The 11,974-nt window shown below is 59.8% G+C and overlaps 1 long non-coding RNA gene across 2 annotated transcripts; it reads right to left on the bottom strand.

Moving 5' to 3' along the window:
- Positions 1–4,497: 4,497 nt before the first annotated feature.
- Positions 4,498–8,657, bottom strand: LOC124095931 (uncharacterized). Of its 2 annotated transcripts, none has more exons than XR_009227211.1 (2): positions 8,322–8,657; positions 4,498–8,220 (listed from the first exon to the last, which is right to left on the bottom strand). It is a non-coding gene; the product is annotated as an uncharacterized LOC124095931 (long non-coding RNA). The 2 variants fall into 2 exon arrangements; XR_009227212.1 differs by having other exon boundaries at positions 8,418–8,657.
- Positions 8,658–11,974: the final 3,317 nt, after the last annotated feature.

Here is an 11,974-nt window from a genome sequence, read left to right as displayed (position 1 = left end):
GCCATGCACAAGTCCCCCACCCCTCCCCAACTTCCATCCTCCCTGGTTTCAAGAAGCACACCTCCCTCATGTCAACTGAGAGCAAGGGGTGTCTGGACGCCCACACGCTCTGCAGCCAGGGCACAGACCCCGTGACCCAGGGCGAGGGGTGTCTGGACGCCCACACGCTCTGCAGCCAGGACACAGACCCCGTGACCCAGGGCGAGGGGTGTCTGGACGCCCACACACTCTGCAGCCAGGGCACAGACCCCGTGTCCCAGGGCGAGGGGTGTCTAGACGCCCACACGCTCTGCAGCCAGGGCACAGACCCCTGTGACCCAGGGCGAGGGGTGTCTAGACGCCCACACGCTCTGCAGCCAGGGCACAGACCCCGTGACCCAGGGCGAGGGGTGTCTAGACGCCCACACGCTCTGCAGCCAGGACACAGACCCCTGTGACCCAGGGCGAGGGGTGTCTAGACGCCCACACGCTCTGCAGCCAGGACACAGACCCCGTGACCCAGGGCGAGGGGTGTCTAGATGCCCACACGCTCTGCAGCCAGGACACAGACCCCGTGACCCAGGGCGAGGGGTGTCTAGACGCCCACACGCTCTGCAGCCAGGACACAGACCCCGTGTCCCAGGGCGAGGGGTGTCTGGACACAGAGGCTCCCACCTCTGCTCAGATCATGAGCACCTCCCGTTCCTCCGACTGCATTGTCAGGTGGCCCCGCGGGTGCCCCCCGAGAGACTGACTGGCTGGATCATTTCAGGGGTGCCAAGGCAGGCAGGAGGGGCCAAAAGGGAAGAGAGCGTCAGGAGACCTGGCCACTAGCCCGTGTGCTGACCTTGTCCCAGGCTCCTTGCGGGGCTGTCATGACCAGCTCTGAGGGGTCCTGAGCTGGCGCAGGGGCAGCTGGCACTTTGCATGTGTAAGGGTCACAGTGTCCTGTAGCCCTGGCCAGGCCCTGGACGCCCTCTGCTCCTGATGGGAGCCCACTGATGACCAGACTGCTGACCCCTGGGCTGTCTGCTACACAGGAGCTTCAGCGGGACAGGTGGCACCCTCCTCTGAGGCGACGGTGGCCTGTCCTAAGCCCCTGGGCCCACCTCCCCTGCTCATCTTCTGCCTAACTTCTGCCCAGCCCTTTGCCTGAGGGAGGGAGGGAGGATGATTTGGCTTTGCCTGAACCCCAGCCTGGATCCAGGAGTATGAAATGTGTTCCGAAGCTTGTGGCCACCCCTTCTCTCTGCCACAGGTCTCCCAGGTGTGGGGGCAGCTGTGTGGCTGGGAGGAGTTAGAAGGCTCCCGACGGATCTGCTGTCCTGACCCTCCTTCATAAGGGGGGCACATCTAGCACTGGCCTGTGTCACAGTGGTCTGCAGGTGGGTGAGGACCCTACCCCAGTGGCCTCCTGCAGTGACCAAGCCACATGGCACAGAGCAGGACCAGAGGTGAGCGGTCACCCCTCGCTCCCTGGCCAGTGGCTGGGAGCCTGAGCCTGAGGGCCTGGCTGGCCTGGTCAGTGCTGCAGGGAGGCCTCTGGCTGAGGAGGGAAGAGTGCAGTCCTGCTGCTGCTGGGTGCTCACCCATTCCCAGGGGGAACGTGCACCCTGAGACGGCTGAGCACCGGCTGCACCTCTCTGGTCCCGGGCCTGCGAGTCAGCACCCAGCCTCTGCCTCGGTGCAGAGGAAACTCCAGGGCTGGGGGGTTTCCCAGGAAGGGGGGCTGGACAGCAGCTCTCAGGAGGGAGTTTGCTCTGCGGGTGCCGCGCCAGGAGACACTTTGGGTGTCTGTGTGCAGTGGCTTGAGGCCACGGATGCTGAGGAGCATCTGTGAGGGTCAAGGAGGTCTCCACCTCCCAGATCCAGGCGGCTGATACGCCACCAGAGCCGGGAGCAGCAGCCCTGGGCCAGAGTGCCACGTCACCCTGTGACCATGGGAACTACTCCCAGGCCCACAAGAGGAGCTGGCCTCATCCCACGTGGTGTCCTGAGGAGCTTTCCCAGCACGAGGAGAGTCCTGCAAAAAAAAAAAAAGACAACTCCCTGTGTCGCAACCCCTCGGGCCTCTGCTGCCTGAGCACACGCTATGAAGCAAACCACCTGGGTTTGCAGAAGGGATGCCACCCAGAGATGGTGGTCCCGGCAGGGCCAGAGGAAGGCACGTGAGTTTGGAGAAGGCTGCAAGCCGGCCGTGGGGACGGGGCTGCCATGGCGTGGGCGCTCTGCTGTGATGTGGGAAGCCATAGTGTTTGAGTGTGACAAGCAGATGGCTGCGACCACGTGGCCGTGCCAGGTGTTTTAATGAGCCCCGAGTCAGTGCTGTCCGGAGCCCAGCATTCCTGGAGTTACCTAGGATACTGCATTAAGCGGCCGCGGTGCCCTCAGGTGAAGGCTCTGAAAAGCGCCTGGATTAGCGTGGCAAAGGGCCGACCACCTGGGGCAGGCCCCAGCCCTGCCTCCTCGCTGCCCGAGATGAAGTCCTGCCTGCCTTTGTTCTCCTGGAAGATCCCTCCTCTGGCCTGTAACTAAGCAGCAAGAGTTTGTGCTCAAAATAGATGTTGTTTGTAATTTTTCACCCCAGTTACCCCAGGACTTTCTCAAACGGCTTCTTTATACAAGCAGACGCCGACCTCCATTGCCACCACCCGCTGGTCCTGCTCCTTGAAGGGATAATGAGCCGGTGTCAGCCGGCCGCCCTCTGCTGATTACTGTTTATTAAGCTCGAGCTGTGGCCTGTGTCCCTTGTTCATCTCCTAATGTGTGTGCTGTGCATATTGTGATAGGAAAATGCTGATTTGCGCTGCGTGGCAGAAGCTCAGATCTGCATGAAGACCGGCTGGGGAGCCCAGGGGAGGGGCGCTTGGAGGAACTCACACAGCCCACGCGGACAGTAGGGGCTGAGCTGGCGTCCATGCGTGTGAAACCAGTCGGTGGACGTGCACAGGCAAGAGTCTGGGGGGGTAAGCCTACGAGGACTTCCGTCCACTCAAGTGTGACGCATGTGATTTTCTACTGGACAGTCAGGGTTCCTCTGACACCGCAGATGCCACAGTCATCCCTTAGGAATCTGTGCCTTTGAATGTGGTCCTCAAGCCTGCCTGGGCTACAGAGGGACCAGGGACTTGGGCGCCTGCTGGGGACCCTTGAAGGAACTCAACCACATGGCCCTGAGAGGTACTGGCCCTAAGTGTGTGTTCCGGAAACTCCTTAATGGAACCACTGCACGCTTCAAGCACCAAGAGCAGCTGAGCTATTAGGAAAGGCCGGTCCAGCGGGAGAGGCCGGTCCAGCGGGAGAGGCCGTTTACATTTCCACTCTCTGGAATGCTGAGGGTTCCTGGCTGTGGTCAGCACTCCTTCAGAGCGAGCACTCACAGCTGTCGGGGCTGTGAGGACGCTGGGCTCAGCTACCTCAGAAGTTTGTGTTCCTGAAGGCCAGCCCTGGCGGGTGAGGCAGAAGGAGGCCAGCTAACAGGGATCAGAGCAGGCCCATGAAGCTGTGTGCACCACGGGTGCCACTCCCAGCCAGGAGAGGAGCTTCGGGAATCCCGGGATGAGAGGGGCCTTGGGGACCACGTGGCAGTTCCCTCTTTAGCTTGGCTGAGGGAGTCACCAGAAGGCCAGGGGCCTCACTGAGGCCAGGAACGGCTCTCCGTGCCCCGGTGACAGCCCAAGTCAGGCCCCACGTGCGCCTTGGTGGCCACAGGGTCCTGAAGCTGTGGGTCCCATGGAGAGCTGAGTTGTGCAATGCTTTGAACCAGGCCTGAGAAGTTTGCTCAAAGCTGTGGATGTGACGCTTACCTCTGGGAGCCCAGGTGATCAAAAGTGGGGGTCCAGGACCCCCTGGTATGTGGCTGCCGTAGGAGCCACCGGACATTTCATGGACATTTCAAGTCATCTGTAGGCAAAATGATTTTGGCACGAAACACCTCTCTCTTTTTTGAGATGCTGAGGATTGAACCCAGGGCCTTGCTCATCTAGGCAAGACTCTACCCCTGGGCCACATCCAGCCCTCTACATTCTGTGTGCAAAAGATGGTTGCGTTCACGCCCACAGACACAAACTCCACAGAACACTGTCAGACACACGGTGTCCACAGCGCCATGGCAGTGCTTAGTGCCTGAGTGACACCCAAGAAATGACCTCAGGTGAGCAAATGTATCAACCAACGTAAATGCTGTTGGCACAATGCCCACCATGCACACACTGTGCACATGTGCTCCAACACATGTACACGCCACAAGGATGCACAATAAACACATGCTTGCACAATACCACATATGTGCATTTATACATGTATGTTTTCACATGCACACAGGCCAAACACATGCATGGATGTTGTTCATGTGTGCTCACATACATACCCAAAACTCACAAGCACACCATATATGTGCTCATGCTCACAAATGCAAAACACACAACACATTGTCACACATACAAGCACATCACCCATGGGATGACATACATGCACACCGGACACACTCATGCATGCACACACAATGTGAAATGCTCCTTAAAGTCTCCATTACTTGATTTACTCAGCCTCAAAACGAGGAAGTACAACATGGCATCCTATGAATACATGACTGTTCGAATAACGGTGAGATATACTTTCAAAGGCAGGGGGTACAATGTTGAGAATGACAGATTGCCACGTGAAGACATTAGATCAGACAGTGGAGAATGAGGTGTGCACTGACCAGGGTTTAAAAACTCAAAGAAAGGAGAAATGATGAAGGGATGCCATCAACCAGTCAGCAGCAGAATTCCTTACCCAAATGTGGTGAGGAGGAGGCACACCTGATACAGCTCTCTGCTCTCAATGTGTAAGTGTGCATGGCCTCCTCATCCAGAGGGCCTGCAGGTGAGGAGGAGGTACACCTGATATAGCTCTCTCGTCTTGATGTGTGAGTGTGCACCACCTCTTCATCCAGAGGGCCTCAGGTGAGGAGGAGGCACACCTGATTACAGCTCTCTCATCTCGATGTGTGAGTGTGCACCACCTCTTCATCCAGAGGGCCTCAGGTGAGGAGGAGGCACACCTGATACAGCTCTCTGCTCTCAATGTGTAAGTGTGCATGGCCTCCTCATCCAGAGGGCCTGCAGGTGAGGGAAGGTACACCTGATTACAGCTCTCTGCTCTCAATGTGTAAGTGTGCATGGCCTCCTCATCCAGAGGGCCTGCAGGTGAGGAGGAGGTACACCTGATACAGCTCTCTCGTCTTGATGTGTGAGTGTGCACCACCTCTTCATCCAGAGGGCCTCAGGTGAGGAGGAGGCACACCTGATACAGCTCTCTGCTCTCAATGTGTAAGTGTGCATGGCCTCCTCATCCAGAGGGCCTGCAGGTGAGGGGAGGTACACCTGATTACAGCTCTCTGCTCTCAATGTGTAAGTGTGCATGGCCTCCTCATCCAGAGGGCCTGCAGGTGAGGAGGAGGTACACCTGATATAGCTCTCTCGTCTTGATGTGTGAGTGTGCACCACCTCTTCATCCAGAGGGCCTCAGGTGAGGAGGAGGCACACCTGATTACAGCTCTCTCATCTCGATGTGTGAGTGTGCACCACCTCCTCATCCAGAGGGCCTGCAGGTGAGGAGGAGGTACACCTGATACAGCTCTCTCGTCTTGATGTGTGAGTGTGCACCACCTCTTCATCCAGAGGGCCTCAGGTGAGGAGGAGGCACACCTGATTACAGCTCTCTCATCTCGATGTGTGAGTGTGCACCACCTCTTCATCCAGAGGGCCTCAGGTGAGGAGGAGGCACACCTGATACAGCTCTCTGCTCTCAATGTGTAAGTGTGCATGGCCTCCTCATCCAGAGGGCCTGCAGGTGAGGGGAGGTACACCTGATTACAGCTCTCTGCTCTCAATGTGTAAGTGTGCATGGCCTCCTCATCCAGAGGGCCTGCAGGTGAGGAGGAGGTACACCTGATATAGCTCTCTCGTCTTGATGTGTGAGTGTGCACCACCTCTTCATCCAGAGGGCCTGCAGGTGAGGAGGAGGCACACCTGATTACAGCTCTCTCATCTCGATGTGTGAGTGTGCACCACCTCTTCATCCAGAGGGCCTGCAGGTGAGGAGGAGGCACACCTGATTACAGCTCTCTCATCTCGATGTGTGAGTGTGCACCACCTCTTCATCCAGAGGGCCTGCAGGTGAGGAGGAGGCACACCTGATTACAGCTCTCTGCTCTCAATGTGTAAGTGTGCATGGCCTCCTCATCCAGAGGGCCTGCAGGTGAGGAGGAGGTACACCTGATACAGCTCTCTCGTCTTGATGTGTGAGTGTGCACCACCTCTTCATCCAGAGGGCCTCAGGTGAGGAGGAGGCACACCTGATACAGCTCTCTGCTCTCAATGTGTAAGTGTGCATGGCCTCCTCATCCAGAGGGCCTGCAGGTGAGGGGAGGTACACCTGATTACAGCTCTCTGCTCTCAATGTGTAAGTGTGCATGGCCTCCTCATCCAGAGGGCCTGCAGGTGAGGAGGAGGTACACCTGATATAGCTCTCTCGTCTTGATGTGTGAGTGTGCACCACCTCTTCATCCAGAGGGCCTCAGGTGAGGAGGAGGCACACCTGATTACAGCTCTCTCATCTCGATGTGTGAGTGTGCACCACCTCTTCATCCAGAGGGCCTCAGGTGAGGAGGAGGCACACCTGATTACAGCTCTCTCATCTCGATGTGTGAGTGTGCACCACCTCTTCATCCAGAGGGCCTCAGGTGAGGAGGAGGCACACCTGATTACAGCTCTCTCATCTCGATGTGTGAGTGTGCACCACCTCTTCATCCAGAGGGCCTGCAGGTGAGGGGAGGTACACCTGATACAGCTCTCTCATCTTGATGTGTGAGTGTGCACCACCTCTTCATCCAGAGGGCCTGCAGGTGAGGAAGAGGCACACCTGATTACAGCTCTCTCATCTCAATGTGTGAGTGTGCACCACCTCTTCATCCAGAGGGCCTGCAGGTGAGGAGGAGGCACACCTGATTTATTTCACTCTCTCATCTCGATGTGTGAGTGTGCAAGGCCTTACCTCTAAAGGATCTCGGGTGGGATGCGTGGGCCTGTTTTCAGTAATTTCTGTGCCGTCTCCCCTGTGGGTGGCCCATTTGCTGCCTCCCACATCGTGTCCTCTTTCCTCAGAGCCTCAGTGCCCAGGCTCTCCCGGGTTTCGCCCTGAATGGGACCGACTCCACCTCAGATGTGCAACATGCCCCTGCAGTCTGAGTGCTGGCGGTCTGCATCTCCCTCACCCCCAGCTGCCCCAGCTGCCCCAGCTGCCCAGCTGCACAGAACATCTGCTGCCTGGACCTCCTAGGGGTCTTGGTCTTTTGTTCTCAGTGGTCTGCGTTGCAGCTCTTCTGAGCCTGGAGGGAGGACCGGGCTCATGCCCAGCAGCCACTGCATCATGATGTTAGTGGAGCTGGGTCGCTGGGCACATGGGTAGTGGGCAGTGCTGAAGGCCAGGCCCTATGGGGAGGCTATCTGCATGTCCTATGGAAGGTCAACTCCTCCAGGTCTCTTCTGGCACCACACCACACGTGGACGCCTCCATCTGGGGCCCTGGAGCCAGGCTCCACAACAGCACCAAGTTTTGCCTCTTGGCCCAGCTGTTCATCGCTGCAGGCCCTGTTGACTTGAAGGAGGGGAGGAGGAAGAGGGGGAGAGCTGGAGCCACCCCTTCCGGGGTCCATCACCAGGTGCCAGGCCCTGAGAGGCAGCCCTGGAAGATGGACCCTGTGGAGGAGGGGACAACCCCAGCCTTCCGCAGGATCCTTTCTTTATCACATCCAGGCAGCGGCAATGGCTGACAAGCCCAGGGGCCAAGATCCCAGACAGCACTCCAGAAGGCCTCTAGGCTGGCCCTGGTGTGGTACAGGGTTCCCGTCTTTCCCTGCAGGTGTGTCAGAGAGAAGGGAGAGAGGATTGCCTAGTCCACTCTGTGGACTGCCACAGCTCTGCCAGCAGGACAGCTGGACATGGCCAACCACTGGGCCAGCACCTTTGTCCCCGCCTGCTGTGGCTGGCAGGGCCTCTGGTGGACACAGGTCATGCCAGGAGCGGAGCCTGTAGCTAGGGAGAGGTCCATAGGGCAGCAGGAGCCCCCCAAGGAGGAAGCTGCTCCCTTCCACACAGACCTGTACCTCCTGACCTGATGCTGGCAGAGACAAACATGGTGTCATTCCAGCGGGAAGAGAGAGGAGGCCAGGATCCCAGGAAGACCAAGTGTGACCTGGGCAGGAGCACAGGGCTCTGGTCACCTGTGCTGTTCATGTCAGCACCAGGAATGAGCACAGGGTGAGCCCTCCTGGGCCACAGGGTGAGTCTCAGGACTTGCGGAGGAGTGGACTCTGCTGCCCCAGGACCTGCGGGGGAGTGGACTCTGCTGCCTCAGGACCTCTGGAGGAGTGGACTATGCTGCCTGATGACCTGCGGAGGAGTGGACTCTGCTGCCTAAGGACCTGCGGAGGAGTGGACTCTGCTGCCCCAGGACCTGCGGAGGAGTGGACTCTGCTGCCTCAGGACCTCTGGAGGAATGGACTCTGCTGCCTCATGACCTGCGGAGGAGTGGACTCTGCTGCCTCAGGACCAGCGGAGGAGTGGACTCTGCTGCCCCGGGACCTGCAGAGGAGTGGACTCTGCTGCCCCAGGACCTGCAGAGGAGTGGACTCTGCTGCCTCAGGACCTGCGGAGGAGTGGACTCTGCTGCCCCAGGACCTGCGGAGGAGTGGACTCTGCTGCCCCAGAACCTGCGGAGGAGTGGACTCTGCTGCCCCAGGACCTCTGGAGAAGTGGACTCTGCTGCCCCAGGACCTGCGGAGGAGTGGACTCTGCTGCCCCAGGACCTCTGGAGGAGTGGACTCTGCTGCCTCAGGACCTGCGGAGGAGTGGACTCTGCTGCCCAAGGACCTGCAGAGGAGTGGACTCTGCTGCCTCAGGACCTCTGGAGGAGTGGACTCTGCTGCCTCAGGACCTGCGGAGGAGTGGACTCTGCTGCCCCAGGACCTGCGGAGGAGTGGACTCTGCTGCCCCAGAACCTGCGGAGGAGTGGACTCTGCTGCCCCAGGACCTGCGGAGGAGTGGACTCTGCTGCCCCAGGACCTCCGGAGGAGTGGACTCTGCTGCCCCAGGACCTGCAGAGGAGTGGACTCTGCTGCCTCAGGACTCTGGAGGAGTAGACTCTGCTGCCCCAGGACCTGCGGAGGAGTGGACTCTGCTGCCTCAGGACCTGCGGAGGAGTGGACTCTGCTGCCCCAGGACCTGCGGAGGAGTGGATTCTGCTGCCCCAGGACCTCAGGAGGAGTGGACTCTGCTGCCCCAGGACCTCTGGAGGAGTGGACTCTGCTGCCCCAGGACCTGCGGAGGAGTGGACTCTCCTCCCTCAGGACCTGAGGAGGAGTGGACTCTCCTCCCTCAGGACCTGCGGAGGAGTGGACTCTGCTGCCCCAGGACCTGCGGAGGAGTGGACTCTCCTCCCTAAGGACCTGCGGAGGAGTGGACTCTGCTGCCCCAGGACCTGAGGAGGAGTGGACTCTGCTGCCCCAGGACCTGCGGAGGAGTGGACTCTCCTCCCTCAGGACCTCTGGAGGAGTGGACTCTGCTGCCCCAGGACCTCTGGAGGAGTGGACTCTGCTGCCTCAGGACCTCTGGAGGAGTGGACTCTGCTGCCTCAGGACCTCTGGAGGAGTAAACTCTCTTCCCTCAGGACCTCTGGAGGAGTGGACTCTCTTCCCTCAGGACCTCTGGAGGAGTGGACTCTCCTCCCTCAGGACCTCTGGAGGAGTGGACTCTGCTGCCTCAGGACCTCTGGAGGAGTGGACTCTCCTCCCTCAGGACCTCTGGAGGAGTGGACTCTGCTGCCTCAGGACCTCTGGAGGAGTGGACTCTGCTGCCCCAGGACCTCTGGAGGAGTGGACTCTCTTCCCTCAGGACCTCTGGAGGAGTGGACTCTGCTCGCTCAGGACCTCTGGAGGAGTGGACTCTGCTGCCTCAGGACCTCTGGAGGAGTGGACTCTCCTCCCTCAGGACCTCTGGAGGAGTGGACTCTCCTCCCTCAGGACCTCTGGAGGAGTGGACTCTGCTCCCTCAGGACCTCTGGAGGAGTGGACTCTCTTCCCTGAGGACCTCTGGAGGAGTGGACTCTGCTGCCCCAGGACCTCTGGAGGAGTGGACTCTCCTCCCTCAGGACCTCTGGAGGAGTGGACTCTCCTCCCTCAGGACCTCTGGAGGAGTGGACTCTGCTTCCTCAGGACCTCTGGAGGAGTGGACTCTCTTCCCTGAGGACCTCTGGAGGAGTGGACTCTCCTCCCTCAAGACCTCTGGAGGAGTGGACTCTCTTCCCTCAGGACCTCTGGAGGAGTGGACTCTGCTCCCTCAGGACCTCTGGAGGAGTGGACTCTGCTGTCTCAGGACCTCGGGAGGAGTGGACTCTCCTCCCTCAGGACCTCTGGAGGAGTGGACTCTCTTCCCTCAGGACCTCTGGAGGAGTGGACTCCCTTCCCTCAGGACCTCTGGAGGAGTGGACTCCCTTCCCTCAGGACCTCTGGAGGAGTGGACTCTCTTCCCTCAGGACCTCTGGAGGTGTGGACTCTCCTCCCTCAGGACCTCTGGAGGAGTGGACTCTCTTCCCTCAGGACCTCTGGAGGAGTGGACTCTCCTCCCTCAGGACCTCTGAAGCAGTGGACTCTGCTGCCCCAGGACCTGCGGAGGAGTGGACTCTGCTGCCTCAGGACCTGCGGAGGAGTGGACTCTTCCGTCAGGACCTCTGGAGGAGTGGACTCTCCTCCCTTAGGACCTCTGGAGGAGTGGACTCTGCTGCCTCAGGACCTCTGGAGGAGTGGACTCTCCTCCCTCAGGACCTCTGGAGGAGTGGACTCTGCTGCCTCAGGACCTCTGGAGGAGTGGACTCTGCTGCCCCAGGACCTCTGGAGGAGTGGACTCTGCTGCCTCAGGACCTGCGGAGGAGTGGATTCTGCTGCCTCAGGACCTCTGGAGGAGTGGACTCTCTTCCCTCAGGACCTCTGGAGGAGTGGACTCTTCCGTCAGGACCTCTGTAGGAGTGGACTCTCTTCCCTCAGGACCTGTGGAGGAGTGGACTCTTCCCTCAGGACCTCTGGAGGAATGGACTCTGCTGCCTCAGGACCTCTGGAGGAGTGGACTCTGCTGCCTCAGGACCTCTGGAGGAGTGGACTCTCCTCCCTCAGGACCTCTGGAGGAGTGGACTCTGCTGCCCCAGGACCTGCGGAGGAGTGGACTCTGCTGCCCCAGGACCTGCGGAGGAGTGGACTCTGCTGCCCCAGGACCTGCGGAGGAGTGGATTCTGCTGCCCCAGGACCTCTGGAGGAGTGGACTCTGCTGCCCCAGGACCTCTGGAGGAGTGGACTCTGCTGCCCCAGGACCTGCGGAGGAGTGGACTCTCCTCCCACAGGACCTGCGGAGGAGTGGACTCTGCTGCCCCAGGACCTGCGGAGGAGTGGACTCTGCTGCCCCAGGACCTCTGGAGGAGTGGACTCTGCTGCCTCAGGACCTGCGGAGGACTGGACTCTGCTCCCTCAGGACCTGCGGAGGAGTGGACTCTCCTCCCTCAGGACCTCTGGAGGAGTGGACTCTGCTGCCCCAGGACCTGCGGAGGAGTGGACTCTCTTCCCTCAGGACCTCTGGAGGAGTGGACTCTCCTCCCTCAGGACCTCTGGAGGAGTGGACTCTCCTCCCTCAGGACCTCTGGAGGAGTGGACTCTCCTCCCTCAGGACCTCTGGAGGAGTGGACTCTCCTGCATCAGGACCTCTGGAGGAGTGGACTCTCTTCCCTCAGGAACTCTGGAGAAGTGGACTCTCTTCCCTCAGGACCTCTGGAGTAGTGGACTCTCTTCCCTCAGGACCTCTGGAGGAGTGGACTCTTCCCTCAGGACCTCTGGAGGAGTGGACTCTGCTCCCTCAGGACCTCTGGAGGAGTGGACTCTCCTCCCTTAGGACCTCTGGAGGAGTGG

The sequence above is a fragment of the Marmota monax genome, unplaced genomic scaffold (assembly GCF_021218885.2).
Source record: "Marmota monax isolate L192 unplaced genomic scaffold, Marmota_monax_Labrador192_F-V1.1 WCK01_AAM20220418_F8-fsc00083, whole genome shotgun sequence".
Classification (NCBI taxonomy): domain Eukaryota; kingdom Metazoa; phylum Chordata; class Mammalia; order Rodentia; family Sciuridae; genus Marmota; species Marmota monax.
The sequence above is the reverse complement of the archived record's forward strand: the minus strand, read 5'-3'. Positions and strand labels throughout refer to the sequence as shown.